General features: G+C 66.6%; 15 pseudogenes; all 15 read right to left on the bottom strand.

Annotated features, from left to right (window-relative positions):
* Positions 1–224: 224 nt before the first annotated feature.
* Positions 225–343, bottom strand: LOC132358524 (5S ribosomal RNA; annotated as a pseudogene).
* A 911-nt stretch (positions 344–1,254) lies between these two features.
* On the bottom strand, positions 1,255–1,373 carry LOC132358215 (5S ribosomal RNA; annotated as a pseudogene).
* Positions 1,374–2,282: 909 nt separating this feature from the next.
* Positions 2,283–2,401, bottom strand: LOC132358350 (5S ribosomal RNA; annotated as a pseudogene).
* An 896-nt stretch (positions 2,402–3,297) lies between these two features.
* LOC132358361 (5S ribosomal RNA) lies at positions 3,298–3,416 on the bottom strand (annotated as a pseudogene).
* Positions 3,417–4,327: 911 nt separating this feature from the next.
* Positions 4,328–4,446, bottom strand: LOC132358214 (5S ribosomal RNA; annotated as a pseudogene).
* A 909-nt stretch (positions 4,447–5,355) lies between these two features.
* LOC132358349 (5S ribosomal RNA) lies at positions 5,356–5,474 on the bottom strand (annotated as a pseudogene).
* Positions 5,475–6,370: 896 nt separating this feature from the next.
* LOC132358523 (5S ribosomal RNA) lies at positions 6,371–6,489 on the bottom strand (annotated as a pseudogene).
* Positions 6,490–7,400: 911 nt separating this feature from the next.
* LOC132358213 (5S ribosomal RNA) lies at positions 7,401–7,519 on the bottom strand (annotated as a pseudogene).
* Positions 7,520–8,428: 909 nt separating this feature from the next.
* Positions 8,429–8,547, bottom strand: LOC132358348 (5S ribosomal RNA; annotated as a pseudogene).
* Positions 8,548–9,443: 896 nt separating this feature from the next.
* LOC132358522 (5S ribosomal RNA) lies at positions 9,444–9,562 on the bottom strand (annotated as a pseudogene).
* Positions 9,563–10,473: 911 nt separating this feature from the next.
* On the bottom strand, positions 10,474–10,592 carry LOC132358211 (5S ribosomal RNA; annotated as a pseudogene).
* A 909-nt stretch (positions 10,593–11,501) lies between these two features.
* Positions 11,502–11,620, bottom strand: LOC132358347 (5S ribosomal RNA; annotated as a pseudogene).
* An 896-nt stretch (positions 11,621–12,516) lies between these two features.
* LOC132358521 (5S ribosomal RNA) lies at positions 12,517–12,635 on the bottom strand (annotated as a pseudogene).
* Positions 12,636–13,546: 911 nt separating this feature from the next.
* LOC132358210 (5S ribosomal RNA) lies at positions 13,547–13,665 on the bottom strand (annotated as a pseudogene).
* A 909-nt stretch (positions 13,666–14,574) lies between these two features.
* Positions 14,575–14,693, bottom strand: LOC132358346 (5S ribosomal RNA; annotated as a pseudogene).
* Positions 14,694–15,431: the final 738 nt, after the last annotated feature.

The raw sequence follows: 15,431 nt of genomic DNA, 5'->3' as shown, positions 1-15,431 counted from the left end.
TGGGCGTGCGGCGCAGTCTGGCTGCGGGCCAGCCACCACGGGAGCGGCTGGTTTATGGCTATCTTCCAGGGCCGCCTTCTGGCCGCATTTCCATCCAGACCTGCGGGGAGCGCCCCCTCCAGAGCACGCTGTGTTGGGAGGGCCCTGAGGAGGTGAGGCCTGCAGAGGCGGAGGCGGCATCAGCCGTGGGCGCCTAAAGGAGAATTTATAGTGGGAGGCAAAAAAGCCTACAGCACCTGGTATTCCCATGTGGTCTCCCATCCAAGTACTAAGCAGGCCCGACCCTGCTTAGCTTCCAGGATCAGACGATATCGGGCGCGTTCAGGGTGGTATGGCGGTAGAAGGCTGCGGGGGCCACGGGGTGCCTCTTGAGGCTTAGCTTCCCTGGTGCTGGGGCTTGCCGACAGCCCGGCAGCCAACCCTCTCCGGCACGGCCCAGCCCGCCCACCAAGGCAGGCGACAGGAGGCCTCGGGCACCCGGGATTGGCGGACTCGTGGGAGACCTCGCAGCTCAGGTCAGGCGGGACCCTCCAGGCCCATAGGAGCTTGGCCCTCTGCCCCAGATCCCGCTTGACGCCCACAAGGACGTGGCCCCGGGGGCTTAAGGGCCCGTGGCCCACGGTCCTTTGGGCATTCGCCACCCTGTCTGCCCACACAGTTCTAGGTGAAGCCCGGCCGCGGCCAGGCTGGCCCTCCTGCCCGACGGCAGTTGGCCTGAAGCCACTGGGAGGCACCATTGAGTCGGCAAGACCCCTTAGACCCAGCAAGGCCACCCTTGCCCCTCCGCCAAATGCTGAGCAAAGTTCCCTGCACCCGGCGACCGGCCGGCCCGGAGAACCATTCCCGGCCCACGACCCCACTCCCGCCCCCGGCCGTGGTGAAAGAGTGGAGTGTGGGCTTTTTCCGGAGGGAGCTGTGGAGAGACACACGGGCAGACGGGTGGCTGCGGCGTGGAGGGGCGCTGGTGTGGTCGGCCAGGTGCAGGTCGAGGGCCTCGCGGGCCTCACGATCTTCACCCGGGCCTGCGGCGGTGTCTGGGTCCGGGCCAGCCACCCCGGCAGCGGCTGGCGTGCGGTTGCCTTCCAGGGCCGCCTTCTGGGGGCATGTCCAGCCAGACCGGCGGGGATGGCCCCCTCCGGCGCACGCTGTGTCGGGAGAGGCCTGAGTAGATGAGGCCTGCAGCAGTGCCCGGCGGGGGCAGAGGAAGCCTTGAGTACCGGCCACTACAAGAAAAGGGCAATCGGGGGGCAAAAAATACTACAGCACCTAGTATTCCCAGGTGGTCTCCCATCCAGGTAGTAAACAGACCCGACCCTGCTTAGCTTCGGAAATCAGACGAGATGGGGTGCGTATAGGGTGGTATGGCCATAGAAGGCAGCGGGGCCCACGGGGTGCCTCTTGAGGCTCAGCTTACCTGGTGCTGGCAAATTACCGCCAGTCCGGCGACCAGCCCTCTGCAGCACGGCCCTGCGGCCCGCCCAGGCAGGCGATAGCAGGCTTCGGGGTCCGGGTGTGGTGGAGTCTTGGACGCTCTAGCAGCTCAGTTCTGGCGGGAACATCCAGGCACATAGGCGCATGGCGAACCGCCCCAGATCCCGCTCGACGCTCACAAAGACGTGGCTCTGAAGGCTTAAGGGTCCGTGGTCCACGGTCCCTTGGGCATTCCCCACCCTGTCCACCCACGCAGTGCTAGGTGCAGTCCAGCCGCGGCCGGGCTGGCCCTCCTGCCTGAAGGCAGTTAGCCCAAAGCCACTGGGAGCCACCATTGATGCGGCACGGCCCCTTGGACCCAGCAAGGCCACCCTTGCCCACACGCCACCCGCTGAGCACAGTTCCCAGCGCATGGTGGCCGGCTGGCCCGGAGAACCGGACCGGCCCAGGACCCCGCTCCCGCCCCCGGCCATGGCGAAACAGCGGAGGGTGGGCTTTTTCCGGAGGGAGCTGTGGAGAGACACAGAGGCAGACAGGTGGCTGCGGCGCAGATGGGCGCTGGTTGGGTTGGCCACGGGCAGGTCGAGGGCCTCGCGGGCCTCACGATCTTCACCCGGGCCTGCAGCGGAGTCTGGGTCCGGGCCAGCCACCCCGGGAGAGGCTGGGGTGCGGCTGCCTTCCAGGGCCGCCTTCTGGCGGCATGTCCACCCAGACCGGCTGGGTGGGCCCCCTCTGGCGCACGCTGTGTTGCGAGAGGCCTGAGTAGATGAGGCCTGCAGCAGTGCCCGGCGGGAGCAGCGGAAGCCTTGAGCACCGGCGATGACAAGAAAAGGCAGATCGGGGGGCAAAAAATACTACAGCACCTAGTATTCCCAGGTGGTCTCCCATCCAGGTAGTAAACAGACCCGACCCTGCTTAGCTTCCGAGGTCAGACGAGATGGGGTGCGTTTAGGGTGGTATGGCCGTAGAAGGCAGCGGGGGCCACGGGGTGACTCTTGAGGCTCAGCTTAGCTGGTGCTGGCGAATTACCACCAGTCCGGCGACCAGCCCTCTGCTGCACGGCCCTGCTGCCTGCCCAGGCAGGCGACAGGAGGCCTCGGGGACCCGGAGGTGGCAGAGTCTTGGGCGACCTTGCAGCCCTGTTCGGGCGGGAACCTCCGGACCCGTAGGCGCTTGACGCTCCACCTCAGATCCCGCTCGACGCTCACAAGGACGTGGCCTCAGAGGCTTAAGGGCCAGTGGCCTGCTGTCCCTTGGGCATTACACAACCTGTCCACCCTCGCAGTTCTAGGAGCAGCCCAGCCATGGCCGGGCCGGCCTTCCTGCTCGACGGCAGTTGGCCCAAAGCCACTGGGATCCACCGTTGGGCTGCCACGGCCTCTTAGCCCCAGCAAACTACCCTTTCAGCCACGCCACCCGCCAAGCACAGTTCCGATGCCTGGAGGTCAGCCGACCTGGAGAACCAGTCACGGCCCACGACCCCGCTCCTGCCTCCAGCCGTAGCGAAACGGCAGAGGGTGGGCTTTTTCCGGAGGGAGCTGTATAGAGACACACGGGCAATTAGGTGGCTGCGGCGTGGATGCGCGCTGGTGGGGACGGCCAGTTGTAGGTCGAGGGCTTCGCGTGCCTCACGGCCTTCACCTGGGCGTGCGGCGCAGTCTGGCTGCGGGCCAGCCACCACGGGAGCGGCTGGTTTATGGCTATCTTCCAGGGCCGCCTTCTGGCCGCATTTCCATCCAGACCTGCGGGGAGCGCCCCCTCCAGAGCACGCTGTGTTGGGAGGGCCCTGAGGAGGTGAGGCCTGCAGAGGCGGAGGCGGCATCAGCCGTGGGCGCCTAAAGGAGAATTTATAGTGGGAGGCAAAAAAGCCTACAGCACCTGGTATTCCCATGTGGTCTCCCATCCAAGTACTAAGCAGGCCCGACCCTGCTTAGCTTCCAGGATCAGATGATATCGGGCGCGTTCAGGGTGGTATGGCGGTAGAAGGCTGCGGGGGCCACGGGGTGCCTCTTGAGGCTTAGCTTCCCTGGTGCTGGGGCTTGCCGACAGCCCGGCAGCCAACCCTCTCCGGCACGGCCCAGCCCGCCCACCAAGGCAGGCGACAGGAGGCCTCGGGCACCCGGGATTGGCGGACTCGTGGGAGACCTCGCAGCTCAGGTCAGGCGGGACCCTCCAGGCCCATAGGAGCTTGGCCCTCTGCCCCAGATCCCGCTTGACGCCCACAAGGACGTGGCCCCGGGGGCTTAAGGGCCCGTGGCCCACGGTCCTTTGGGCATTCGCCACCCTGTCTGCCCACACAGTTCTAGGTGAAGCCCGGCCGCGGCCAGGCTGGCCCTCCTGCCCGACGGCAGTTGGCCTGAAGCCACTGGGAGGCACCATTGAGTCGGCAAGACCCCTTAGACCCAGCAAGGCCACCCTTGCCCCTCCGCCAAATGCTGAGCAAAGTTCCCTGCACCCGGTGACCGGCCGGCCCGGAGAACCATTCCCGGCCCACGACCCCACTCCCGCCCCCGGCCGTGGTGAAAGAGTGGAGCGTGGGCTTTTTCCGGAGGGAGCTGTGGAGAGACACACGGGCAGACGGGTGGCTGCGGCGTGGAGGGGCGCTGGTGTGGTCGGCCAGGTGCAGGTCGAGGGCCTCGCGGGCCTCACGATCTTCACCCGGGCCTGCGGCGGTGTCTGGGTCCGGGCCAGCCACCCCGGCAGCGGCTGGCGTGCGGTTGCCTTCCAGGGCCGCCTTCTGGGGGCATGTCCAGCCAGACCGGCGGGGATGGCCCCCTCCGGCGCACGCTGTGTCGGGAGAGGCCTGAGTAGATGAGGCCTGCAGCAGTGCCCGGCGGGGGCAGAGGAAGCCTTGAGTACCGGCCACTACAAGAAAAGGGCAATCGGGGGGCAAAAAATACTACAGCACCTAGTATTCCCAGGTGGTCTCCCATCCAGGTAGTAAACAGACCCGACCCTGCTTAGCTTCGGAAATCAGACGAGATGGGGTGCGTATAGGGTGGTATGGCCATAGAAGGCAGCGGGGCCCACGGGGTGCCTCTTGAGGCTCAGCTTACCTGGTGCTGGCAAATTACCGCCAGTCCGGCGACCAGCCCTCTGCAGCACGGCCCTGCGGCCCGCCCAGGCAGGCGATAGCAGGCTTCGGGGGCCGGGTGTGGTGGAGTCTTGGACGCTCTAGCAGCTCAGTTCTGGCGGGAACATCCAGGCACATAGGCGCATGGCGAACCGCCCCAGATCCCGCTCGACGCTCACAAAGACGTGGCTCTGAAGGCTTAAGGGTCCGTGGTCCACGGTCCCTTGGGCATTCCCCACCCTGTCCACCCACGCAGTGCTAGGTGCAGTCCAGCCGCGGCCGGGCTGGCCCTCCTGCCTGAAGGCAGTTAGCCCAAAGCCACTGGGAGCCACCATTGATGCGGCACGGCCCCTTGGACCCAGCAAGGCCACCCTTGCCCACACGCCACCCGCTGAGCACAGTTCCCAGCGCATGGTGGCCGGCTGGCCCGGAGAACCGGACCGGCCCAGGACCCCGCTCCCGCCCCCGGCCATGGCGAAACAGCGGAGGGTGGGCTTTTTCCGGAGGGAGCTGTGGAGAGACACAGAGGCAGACAGGTGGCTGCGGCGCAGATGGGCGCTGGTTGGGTTGGCCACGGGCAGGTCGAGGGCCTCGCGGGCCTCACGATCTTCACCCGGGCCTGCAGCGGAGTCTGGGTCCGGGCCAGCCACCCCGGGAGAGGCTGGGGTGCGGCTGCCTTCCAGGGCCGCCTTCTGGCGGCATGTCCACCCAGACCGGCTGGGTGGGCCCCCTCTGGCGCACGCTGTGTTGCGAGAGGCCTGAGTAGATGAGGCCTGCAGCAGTGCCCGGCGGGAGCAGCGGAAGCCTTGAGCACCGGCGATGACAAGAAAAGGCAGATCGGGGGGCAAAAAATACTACAGCACCTAGTATTCCCAGGTGGTCTCCCATCCAGGTAGTAAACAGACCCGACCCTGCTTAGCTTCCGAGGTCAGACGAGATGGGGTGCGTTTAGGGTGGTATGGCCGTAGAAGGCAGCGGGGGCCACGGGGTGACTCTTGAGGCTCAGCTTAGCTGGTGCTGGCGAATTACCACCAGTCCGGCGACCAGCCCTCTGCTGCACGGCCCTGCTGCCTGCCCAGGCAGGCGACAGGAGGCCTCGGGGACCCGGAGGTGGCAGAGTCTTGGGCGACCTTGCAGCCCTGTTCGGGCGGGAACCTCCGGACCCGTAGGCGCTTGACGCTCCACCTCAGATCCCGCTCGACGCTCACAAGGACGTGGCCTCAGAGGCTTAAGGGCCAGTGGCCTGCTGTCCCTTGGGCATTACACAACCTGTCCACCCTCGCAGTTCTAGGAGCAGCCCAGCCATGGCCGGGCCGGCCTTCCTGCTCGACGGCAGTTGGCCCAAAGCCACTGGGATCCACCGTTGGGCTGCCACGGCCTCTTAGCCCCTGCAAACTACCCTTTCAGCCACGCCACCCGCCAAGCACAGTTCCGATGCCTGGAGGTCAGCCGACCTGGAGAACCAGTCACGGCCCACGACCCCGCTCCTGCCTCCAGCCGTAGCGAAACGGCAGAGGGTGGGCTTTTTCCGGAGGGAGCTGTATAGAGACACACGGGCAATTAGGTGGCTGCGGCGTGGATGCGCGCTGGTGGGGACGGCCAGTTGTAGGTGGAGGGCTTCGCGTGCCTCACGGCCTTCACCTGGGCGTGCGGCGCAGTCTGGCTGCGGGCCAGCCACCACGGGAGCGGCTGGTTTATGGCTATCTTCCAGGGCCGCCTTCTGGCCGCATTTCCATCCAGACCTGCGGGGAGCGCCCCCTCCAGAGCACGCTGTGTTGGGAGGGCCCTGAGGAGGTGAGGCCTGCAGAGGCGGAGGCGGCATCAGCCGTGGGCGCCTAAAGGAGAATTTATAGTGGGAGGCAAAAAAGCCTACAGCACCTGGTATTCCCATGTGGTCTCCCATCCAAGTACTAAGCAGGCCCGACCCTGCTTAGCTTCCAGGATCAGACGATATCGGGCGCGTTCAGGGTGGTATGGCGGTAGAAGGCTGCGGGGGCCACGGGGTGCCTCTTGAGGCTTAGCTTCCCTGGTGCTGGGGCTTGCCGACAGCCCGGCAGCCAACCCTCTCCGGCACGGCCCAGCCCGCCCACCAAGGCAGGCAACAGGAGGCCTCGGGCACCCGGGATTGGCGGACTCGTGGGAGACCTCGCAGCTCAGGTCAGGCGGGACCCTCCAGGCCCATAGGAGCTTGGCCCTCTGCCCCAGATCCCGCTTGACGCCCACAAGGACGTGGCCCCGGGGGCTTAAGGGCCCGTGGCCCACGGTCCTTTGGGCATTCGCCACCCTGTCTGCCCACACAGTTCTAGGTGAAGCCCGGCCGCGGCCAGGCTGGCCCTCCTGCCCGACGGCAGTTGGCCTGAAGCCACTGGGAGGCACCATTGAGTCGGCAAGACCCCTTAGACCCAGCAAGGCCACCCTTGCCCCTCCGCCAAATGCTGAGCAAAGTTCCCTGCACCCGGTGACCGGCCGGCCCGGAGAACCATTCCCGGCCCACGACCCCACTCCCGCCCCCGGCCGTGGTGAAAGAGTGGAGTGTGGGCTTTTTCCGGAGGGAGCTGTGGAGAGACACACGGGCAGACGGGTGGCTGCGGCGTGGAGGGGCGCTGGTGTGGTCGGCCAGGTGCAGGTCGAGGGCCTCGCGGGCCTCACGATCTTCACCCGGGCCTGCGGCGGTGTCTGGGTCCGGGCCAGCCACCCCGGCAGCGGCTGGCGTGCGGTTGCCTTCCAGGGCCGCCTTCTGGGGGCATGTCCAGCCAGACCGGCGGGGATGGCCCCCTCCGGCGCACGCTGTGTCGGGAGAGGCCTGAGTAGATGAGGCCTGCAGCAGTGCCCGGCGGGGGCAGAGGAAGCCTTGAGTACCGGCCACTACAAGAAAAGGGCAATCGGGGGGCAAAAAATACTACAGCACCTAGTATTCCCAGGTGGTCTCCCATCCAGGTAGTAAACAGACCCGACCCTGCTTAGCTTCGGAAATCAGACGAGATGGGGTGCGTATAGGGTGGTATGGCCATAGAAGGCAGCGGGGCCCACGGGGTGCCTCTTGAGGCTCAGCTTACCTGGTGCTGGCAAATTACCGCCAGTCCGGCGACCAGCCCTCTGCAGCACGGCCCTGCGGCCCGCCCAGGCAGGCGATAGCAGGCTTCGGGGTCCGGGTGTGGTGGAGTCTTGGACGCTCTAGCAGCTCAGTTCTGGCGGGAACATCCAGGCACATAGGCGCATGGCGAACCGCCCCAGATCCCGCTCGACGCTCACAAAGACGTGGCTCTGAAGGCTTAAGGGTCCGTGGTCCACGGTCCCTTGGGCATTCCCCACCCTGTCCACCCACGCAGTGCTAGGTGCAGTCCAGCCGCGGCCGGGCTGGCCCTCCTGCCTGAAGGCAGTTAGCCCAAAGCCACTGGGAGCCACCATTGATGCGGCACGGCCCCTTGGACCCAGCAAGGCCACCCTTGCCCACACGCCACCCGCTGAGCACAGTTCCCAGCGCATGGTGGCCGGCTGGCCCGGAGAACCGGACCGGCCCAGGACCCCGCTCCCGCCCCCGGCCATGGCGAAACAGCGGAGGGTGGGCTTTTTCCGGAGGGAGCTGTGGAGAGACACAGAGGCAGACAGGTGGCTGCGGCGCAGATGGGCGCTGGTTGGGTTGGCCACGGGCAGGTCGAGGGCCTCGCGGGCCTCACGATCTTCACCCGGGCCTGCAGCGGAGTCTGGGTCCGGGCCAGCCACCCCGGGAGAGGCTGGGGTGCGGCTGCCTTCCAGGGCCGCCTTCTGGCGGCATGTCCACCCAGACCGGCTGGGTGGGCCCCCTCTGGCGCACGCTGTGTTGCGAGAGGCCTGAGTAGATGAGGCCTGCAGCAGTGCCCGGCGGGAGCAGCGGAAGCCTTGAGCACCGGCGATGACAAGAAAAGGCAGATCGGGGGGCAAAAAATACTACAGCACCTAGTATTCCCAGGTGGTCTCCCATCCAGGTAGTAAACAGACCCGACCCTGCTTAGCTTCCGAGGTCAGACGAGATGGGGTGCGTTTAGGGTGGTATGGCCGTAGAAGGCAGCGGGGGCCACGGGGTGACTCTTGAGGCTCAGCTTAGCTGGTGCTGGCGAATTACCACCAGTCCGGCGACCAGCCCTCTGCTGCACGGCCCTGCTGCCTGCCCAGGCAGGCGACAGGAGGCCTCGGGGACCCGGAGGTGGCAGAGTCTTGGGCGACCTTGCAGCCCTGTTCGGGCGGGAACCTCCGGACCCGTAGGCGCTTGACGCTCCACCTCAGATCCCGCTCGACGCTCACAAGGACGTGGCCTCAGAGGCTTAAGGGCCAGTGGCCTGCTGTCCCTTGGGCATTACACAACCTGTCCACCCTCGCAGTTCTAGGAGCAGCCCAGCCATGGCCGGGCCGGCCTTCCTGCTCGACGGCAGTTGGCCCAAAGCCACTGGGATCCACCGTTGGGCTGCCACGGCCTCTTAGCCCCAGCAAACTACCCTTTCAGCCACGCCACCCGCCAAGCACAGTTCCGATGCCTGGAGGTCAGCCGACCTGGAGAACCAGTCACGGCCCACGACCCCGCTCCTGCCTCCAGCCGTAGCGAAACGGCAGAGGGTGGGCTTTTTCCGGAGGGAGCTGTATAGAGACACACGGGCAATTAGGTGGCTGCGGCGTGGATGCGCGCTGGTGGGGACGGCCAGTTGTAGGTCGAGGGCTTCGCGTGCCTCACGGCCTTCACCTGGGCGTGCGGCGCAGTCTGGCTGCGGGCCAGCCACCACGGGAGCGGCTGGTTTATGGCTATCTTCCAGGGCCGCCTTCTGGCCGCATTTCCATCCAGACCTGCGGGGAGCGCCCCCTCCAGAGCACGCTGTGTTGGGAGGGCCCTGAGGAGGTGAGGCCTGCAGAGGCGGAGGCGGCATCAGCCGTGGGCGCCTAAAGGAGAATTTATAGTGGGAGGCAAAAAAGCCTACAGCACCTGGTATTCCCATGTGGTCTCCCATCCAAGTACTAAGCAGGCCCGACCCTGCTTAGCTTCCAGGATCAGACGATATCGGGCGCGTTCAGGGTGGTATGGCGGTAGAAGGCTGCGGGGGCCACGGGGTGCCTCTTGAGGCTTAGCTTCCCTGGTGCTGGGGCTTGCCGACAGCCCGGCAGCCAACCCTCTCCGGCACGGCCCAGCCCGCCCACCAAGGCAGGCGACAGGAGGCCTCGGGCACCCGGGATTGGCGGACTCGTGGGAGACCTCGCAGCTCAGGTCAGGCGGGACCCTCCAGGCCCATAGGAGCTTGGCCCTCTGCCCCAGATCCCGCTTGACGCCCACAAGGACGTGGCCCCGGGGGCTTAAGGGCCCGTGGCCCACGGTCCTTTGGGCATTCGCCACCCTGTCTGCCCACACAGTTCTAGGTGAAGCCCGGCCGCGGCCAGGCTGGCCCTCCTGCCCGACGGCAGTTGGCCTGAAGCCACTGGGAGGCACCATTGAGTCGGCAAGACCCCTTAGACCCAGCAAGGCCACCCTTGCCCCTCCGCCAAATGCTGAGCAAAGTTCCCTGCACCCGGTGACCGGCCGGCCCGGAGAACCATTCCCGGCCCACGACCCCACTCCCGCCCCCGGCCGTGGTGAAAGAGTGGAGTGTGGGCTTTTTCCGGAGGGAGCTGTGGAGAGACACACGGGCAGACGGGTGGCTGCGGCGTGGAGGGGCGCTGGTGTGGTCGGCCAGGTGCAGGTCGAGGGCCTCGCGGGCCTCACGATCTTCACCCGGGCCTGCGGCGGTGTCTGGGTCCGGGCCAGCCACCCCGGCAGCGGCTGGCGTGCGGTTGCCTTCCAGGGCCGCCTTCTGGGGGCATGTCCAGCCAGACCGGCGGGGATGGCCCCCTCCGGCGCACGCTGTGTCGGGAGAGGCCTGAGTAGATGAGGCCTGCAGCAGTGCCCGGCGGGGGCAGAGGAAGCCTTGAGTACCGGCCACTACAAGAAAAGGGCAATCGGGGGGCAAAAAATACTACAGCACCTAGTATTCCCAGGTGGTCTCCCATCCAGGTAGTAAACAGACCCGACCCTGCTTAGCTTCGGAAATCAGACGAGATGGGGTGCGTATAGGGTGGTATGGCCATAGAAGGCAGCGGGGCCCACGGGGTGCCTCTTGAGGCTCAGCTTACCTGGTGCTGGCAAATTACCGCCAGTCCGGCGACCAGCCCTCTGCAGCACGGCCCTGCGGCCCGCCCAGGCAGGCGATAGCAGGCTTCGGGGTCCGGGTGTGGTGGAGTCTTGGACGCTCTAGCAGCTCAGTTCTGGCGGGAACATCCAGGCACATAGGCGCATGGCGAACCGCCCCAGATCCCGCTCGACGCTCACAAAGACGTGGCTCTGAAGGCTTAAGGGTCCGTGGTCCACGGTCCCTTGGGCATTCCCCACCCTGTCCACCCACGCAGTGCTAGGTGCAGTCCAGCCGCGGCCGGGCTGGCCCTCCTGCCTGAAGGCAGTTAGCCCAAAGCCACTGGGAGCCACCATTGATGCGGCACGGCCCCTTGGACCCAGCAAGGCCACCCTTGCCCACACGCCACCCGCTGAGCACAGTTCCCAGCGCATGGTGGCCGGCTGGCCCGGAGAACCGGACCGGCCCAGGACCCCGCTCCCGCCCCCGGCCATGGCGAAACAGCGGAGGGTGGGCTTTTTCCGGAGGGAGCTGTGGAGAGACACAGAGGCAGACAGGTGGCTGCGGCGCAGATGGGCGCTGGTTGGGTTGGCCACGGGCAGGTCGAGGGCCTCGCGGGCCTCACGATCTTCACCCGGGCCTGCAGCGGAGTCTGGGTCCGGGCCAGCCACCCCGGGAGAGGCTGGGGTGCGGCTGCCTTCCAGGGCCGCCTTCTGGCGGCATGTCCACCCAGACCGGCTGGGTGGGCCCCCTCTGGCGCACGCTGTGTTGCGAGAGGCCTGAGTAGATGAGGCCTGCAGCAGTGCCCGGCGGGAGCAGCGGAAGCCTTGAGCACCGGCGATGACAAGAAAAGGCAGATCGGGGGGCAAAAAATACTACAGCACCTAGTATTCCCAGGTGGTCTCCCATCCAGGTAGTAAACAGACCCGACCCTGCTTAGCTTCCGAGGTCAGACGAGATGGGGTGCGTTTAGGGTGGTATGGCCGTAGAAGGCAGCGGGGGCCACGGGGTGACTCTTGAGGCTCAGCTTAGCTGGTGCTGGCGAATTACCACCAGTCCGGCGACCAGCCCTCTGCTGCACGGCCCTGCTGCCTGCCCAGGCAGGCGACAGGAGGCCTCGGGGACCCGGAGGTGGCAGAGTCTTGGGCGACCTTGCAGCCCTGTTCGGGCGGGAACCTCCGGACCCGTAGGCGCTTGACGCTCCACCTCAGATCCCGCTCGACGCTCACAAGGACGTGGCCTCAGAGGCTTAAGGGCCAGTGGCCTGCTGTCCCTTGGGCATTACACAACCTGTCCACCCTCGCAGTTCTAGGAGCAGCCCAGCCATGGCCGGGCCGGCCTTCCTGCTCGACGGCAGTTGGCCCAAAGCCACTGGGATCCACCGTTGGGCTGCCACGGCCTCTTAGCCCCAGCAAACTACCCTTTCAGCCACGCCACCCGCCAAGCACAGTTCCGATGCCTGGAGGTCAGCCGACCTGGAGAACCAGTCACGGCCCACGACCCCGCTCCTGCCTCCAGCCGTAGCGAAACGGCAGAGGGTGGGCTTTTTCCGGAGGGAGCTGTATAGAGACACACGGGCAATTAGGTGGCTGCGGCGTGGATGCGCGCTGGTGGGGACGGCCAGTTGTAGGTCGAGGGCTTCGCGTGCCTCACGGCCTTCACCTGGGCGTGCGGCGCAGTCTGGCTGCGGGCCAGCCACCACGGGAGCGGCTGGTTTATGGCTATCTTCCAGGGCCGCCTTCTGGCCGCATTTCCATCCAGACCTGCGGGGAGCGCCCCCTCCAGAGCACGCTGTGTTGGGAGGGCCCTGAGGAGGTGAGGCCTGCAGAGGCGGAGGCGGCATCAGCCGTGGGCGCCTAAAGGAGAATTTATAGTGGGAGGCAAAAAAGCCTACAGCACCTGGTATTCCCATGTGGTCTCCCATCCAAGTACTAAGCAGGCCCGACCCTGCTTAGCTTCCAGGATCAGACGATATCGGGCGCGTTCAGGGTGGTATGGCGGTAGAAGGCTGCGGGGGCCACGGGGTGCCTCTTGAGGCTTAGCTTCCCTGGTGCTGGGGCTTGCCGACAGCCCGGCAGCCAACCCTCTCCGGCACGGCCCAGCCCGCCCACCAAGGCAGGCGACAGGAGGCCTCGGGCACCCGGGATTGGCGGACTCGTGGGAGACCTCGCAGCTCAGGTCAGGCGGGACCCTCCAGGCCCATAGGAGCTTGGCCCTCTGCCCCAGATCCCGCTTGACGCCCACAAGGACGTGGCCCCGGGGGCTTAAGGGCCCGTGGCCCACGGTCCTTTGGGCATTCGCCACCCTGTCTGCCCACACAGTTCTAGGTGAAGCCCGGCCGCGGCCAGGCTGGCCCTCCTGCCCGACGGCAGTTGGCCTGAAGCCACTGGGAGGCACCATTGAGTCGGCAAGACCCCTTAGACCCAGCAAGGCCACCCTTGCCCCTCCGCCAAATGCTGAGCAAAGTTCCCTGCACCCGGTGACCGGCCGGCCCGGAGAACCATTCCCGGCCCACGACCCCACTCCCGCCCCCGGCCGTGGTGAAAGAGTGGAGTGTGGGCTTTTTCCGGAGGGAGCTGTGGAGAGACACACGGGCAGACGGGTGGCTGCGGCGTGGAGGGGCGCTGGTGTGGTCGGCCAGGTGCAGGTCGAGGGCCTCGCGGGCCTCACGATCTTCACCCGGGCCTGCGGCGGTGTCTGGGTCCGGGCCAGCCACCCCGGCAGCGGCTGGCGTGCGGTTGCCTTCCAGGGCCGCCTTCTGGGGGCATGTCCAGCCAGACCGGCGGGGATGGCCCCCTCCGGCGCACGCTGTGTCGGGAGAGGCCTGAGTAGATGAGGCCTGCAGCAGTGCCCGGCGGGGGCAGAGGAAGCCTTGAGTACCGGCCACTACAAGAAAAGGGCAATCGGGGGGCAAAAAATACTACAGCACCTAGTATTCCCAGGTGGTCTCCCATCCAGGTAGTAAACAGACCCGACCCTGCTTAGCTTCGGAAATCAGACGAGATGGGGTGCGTATAGGGTGGTATGGCCATAGAAGGCAGCGGGGCCCACGGGGTGCCTCTTGAGGCTCAGCTTACCTGGTGCTGGCAAATTACCGCCAGTCCGGCGACCAGCCCTCTGCAGCACGGCCCTGCGGCCCGCCCAGGCAGGCGATAGCAGGCTTCGGGGTCCGGGTGTGGTGGAGTCTTGGACGCTCTAGCAGCTCAGTTCTGGCGGGAACATCCAGGCACATAGGCGCATGGCGAACCGCCCCAGATCCCGCTCGACGCTCACAAAGACGTGGCTCTGAAGGCTTAAGGGTCCGTGGTCCACGGTCCCTTGGGCATTCCCCACCCTGTCCACCCACGCAGTGCTAGGTGCAGTCCAGCCGCGGCCGGGCTGGCCCTCCTGCCTGAAGGCAGTTAGCCCAAAGCCACTGGGAGCCACCATTGATGCGGCACGGCCCCTTGGACCCAGCAAGGCCACCCTTGCCCACACGCCACCCGCTGAGCACAGTTCCCAGCGCATGGTGGCCGGCTGGCCCGGAGAACCGGACCGGCCCAGGACCCCGCTCCCGCCCCCGGCCATGGCGAAACAGCGGAGGGTGGGCTTTTTCCGGAGGGAGCTGTGGAGAGACACAGAGGCAGACAGGTGGCTGCGGCGCAGATGGGCGCTGGTTGGGTTGGCCACGGGCAGGTCGAGGGCCTCGCGGGCCTCACGATCTTCACCCGGGCCTGCAGCGGAGTCTGGGTCCGGGCCAGCCACCCCGGGAGAGGCTGGGGTGCGGCTGCCTTCCAGGGCCGCCTTCTGGCGGCATGTCCACCCAGACCGGCTGGGTGGGCCCCCTCTGGCGCACGCTGTGTTGCGAGAGGCCTGAGTAGATGAGGCCTGCAGCAGTGCCCGGCGGGAGCAGCGGAAGCCTTGAGCACCGGCGATGACAAGAAAAGGCAGATCGGGGGGCAAAAAATACTACAGCACCTAGTATTCCCAGGTGGTCTCCCATCCAGGTAGTAAACAGACCCGACCCTGCTTAGCTTCCGAGGTCAGACGAGATGGGGTGCGTTTAGGGTGGTATGGCCGTAGAAGGCAGCGGGGGCCACGGGGTGACTCTTGAGGCTCAGCTTAGCTGGTGCTGGCGAATTACCACCAGTCCGGCGACCAGCCCTCTGCTGCACGGCCCTGCTGCCTGCCCAGGCAGGCGACAGGAGGCCTCGGGGACCCGGAGGTGGCAGAGTCTTGGGCGACCTTGCAGCCCTGTTTGGGCGGGAACCTCCGGACCCGTAGGCGCTTGACGCTCCACCTCAGATCCCGCTCGACGCTCACAAGGACGTGGCCTCAGAGGCTTAAGGGCCAGTGGCCTGCTGTCCCTTGGGCATTACACAACCTGTCCACCCTCGCAGTTCTAGGAGCAGCCCAGCCATGGCCGGGCCGGCCTTCCTGCTCGACGGCAGTTGGCCCAAAGCCACTGGGATCCACCGTTGGGCTGCCACGGCCTCTTAGCCCCAGCAAACTACCCTTTCAGCCACGCCACCCGCCAAGCACAGTTCCGATGCCTGGAGGTCAGCCGACCTGGAGAACCAGTCACGGCCCACGACCCCGCTCCTGCCTCCAGCCGTAGCGAAACGGCAGAGGGTGGGCTTTTTCCGGAGGGAGCTGTATAGAGACACACGGGCAATTAGGTGGCTGCGGCGTGGATGCGCGCTGGTGGGGACGGCCAGTTGTAGGTCGAGGGCTTCGCGTGCCTCACGGCCTTCACCTGGGCGTGCGGCGCAGTCTGGCTGCGGGCCAGCCACCACGGGAGCGGCTGGTTTATGGCTATCTTC

The sequence above is a fragment of the Balaenoptera ricei genome, unplaced genomic scaffold (assembly GCF_028023285.1).
Source record: "Balaenoptera ricei isolate mBalRic1 unplaced genomic scaffold, mBalRic1.hap2 scaffold_149, whole genome shotgun sequence".
NCBI lineage: Eukaryota > Metazoa > Chordata > Mammalia > Artiodactyla > Balaenopteridae > Balaenoptera > Balaenoptera ricei.
The sequence above is the reverse complement of the archived record's forward strand: the minus strand, read 5'-3'. Positions and strand labels throughout refer to the sequence as shown.